The 2,204-nt window shown below is 43.5% G+C and overlaps 1 pseudogene; it reads left to right on the top strand.

Moving 5' to 3' along the window:
• The first annotated feature begins 1,828 nt into the window (after positions 1-1,828).
• On the top strand, positions 1,829-1,946 carry LOC124709403 (annotated as a pseudogene).
• The last annotated feature ends 258 nt before the right edge of the window (positions 1,947-2,204 follow it).

Below are 2,204 nucleotides of genomic sequence, written 5' to 3'. Positions count from 1 at the left end.
TTTTTGAGAGATGCATATGGAGCCTAAAGATGGCATAGTGGAATGCCGAAACTGGTAGTCAAAATAAAATAGAATAACATTCAGTTACACAGCTGTTGGCGAATTTCATTGATAATTATCACCAAGAATGCTGGCCCACACATTAACAACGAACCGCTGTTGATGAGCACGAGGACGAATACCTCGTGTATTCATATTTGCCCAAATAGGCGAATTGTGGATCTTTGAATATCATTACACATTCGCAATCAGCGGCACCGACACAACAGCTCACGTCAGCGCCACTAACAAGATTTTCCCAGACATTACAATCAAATCTAGAAGTACAAAAATTTTAAGGACTTTCTGTGACGCTTTTTAAAACTTTCAGATATTTTCTATCTATTGCCTCAGTCGCATCTAAACATTAAAAAATTTTTTCCAAGTGGTGTACAGCTTCTGTAGCTCAACTATCATCTTTAGATCTAGGAACAGACAAACAAAAAGAAAAATAGTCTGAAGTAAGAAAGTTATGTAAAAATTGCTACTGGATTATTTTTAAAATATTTTCAGGGAATTGACATAGCAATTGTAGTATTATAAATGCAGTCGCAATGTAGAACACCGTCGCATCGTACACAGCATTCTTATTTTAAATCTTCAGATAAAATGTGCTATGTACAGTCTAAAGAGCCAGCTGCTGGCACTTTCTGTAACTGTTAACTTGCCATTTACATGTAAACACAACGGTCAGTGTCGCGGTAACTATGAGTACGTGGGGGTCACGTGTCAAAATGGTTCAAATGGCTCTGAGCACTATGGGACTTAACATCTTAGGTCATCAGTCCCCTAGAACTTAGAACTACTTAAACCTAACTAACCTAAGGACATCACACACATCCATGCCCGATGCAGGATTCGAACCTGCGACCGTAGCAGTCCCGCGGTTCCGGACTGCAGCGCCTAGAACCGCAAGACCACCGCGGCCGGCGGTCACGTGTCACCCGGCGCACATTTGTCTTTACTGTTTGGACAAGTTACCCGATGTGACGAAGTTGTATATATATTTTATGTTTTGCTTTTGATTTAAAGTACAGATTACATTGCGTGTTTCACTACGAATACTTTACTATTTTGAATGATCTGGCCGTGCGGTTCTAGGCGCTGCAGTCTGGAACCGCGAGACCGCTACGGTCGCAAGTTCGAATCCTGCCTCGGGCATGGATGTGTGTGATGTCCTTAGGTTACTTAGGTTTAACTAGTTCTAAGTTCTAGGGGACTAATGACCTCAGAAGTTGAGTCCCATAGTGCTCAGAGCCATTTGAACCATTTGAATGATCATATTACTTTTATGTGCTGTTAACGGAAAACAAACACTTGTGACTTATTTCTTCCTTTTCGTAGGTAGGTTTCTGCTTGCATTTGCTGAGAGTAGCGACACTAATTACATGGACGATTCAATGTATATAATTTTTTACGACGCTGTACAGGTTTTTTGTTTCAGTTGCAGTCACAGATAGCACAGTACGTTCTTTCCTCCAAATAATTGTTTCCTTTCTCTGCCTCGTGATGACCGGGTGTTGTGTGATGTCCGTAGGTTAGTTAGCTTTAAGTAGTTCGAAGTTCTAGGGGACTGATGACCGTAGATGTTAAGTCCCATAGTGCTCAGAGCCATTTGAGCCAATTATTTCCTATCCTTATTTGTTTGCCAGTACATAATACATTTGCCCTTACGTTCATTTTAGGCTGTACCTAGCACATCTTACCTGAAGGTTTGAAATAAGAATGTTAGGGACATTATCGGTGTTGTACACTGCGACTGCATTTATAACACGATATATGCTATGTTGGCAACGGCCTTGCCGTAGTGGATACACCGGTTCCCGCCAGATCACCGAAGTTAAGCGCTGTCGGGCGTGGCCAGCACTTGGATGGGTGACCATCCGGGCCGCCATGTGCTGTTGCCATTTTTCGGGGTGCACTCAGCCTCGTGATGCCAATTGAGGAGCTACTCGACCGAATAGGAGCGGCTCCGGTCAAAGAAAACCATCACAACGACCGGGAGAGCGTCGTGCTGACCCCACGCCCCTCCTATCCGCATCCTCCACTGAGGATGACACGGCGGTCGGATGGTCCCGGTGGGCCACTTGTGGCCTGAAGACGGAGTGCGATATGCTATGTTAATTAAGTAAACCGATAGCAGTTTTTACACAACTTTCTTTCTT

This window comes from Schistocerca piceifrons, chromosome 7 (assembly GCF_021461385.2).
Source record: "Schistocerca piceifrons isolate TAMUIC-IGC-003096 chromosome 7, iqSchPice1.1, whole genome shotgun sequence".
NCBI lineage: Eukaryota > Metazoa > Arthropoda > Insecta > Orthoptera > Acrididae > Schistocerca > Schistocerca piceifrons.
This window is presented reverse-complemented; position numbering and strand designations above follow the sequence as displayed.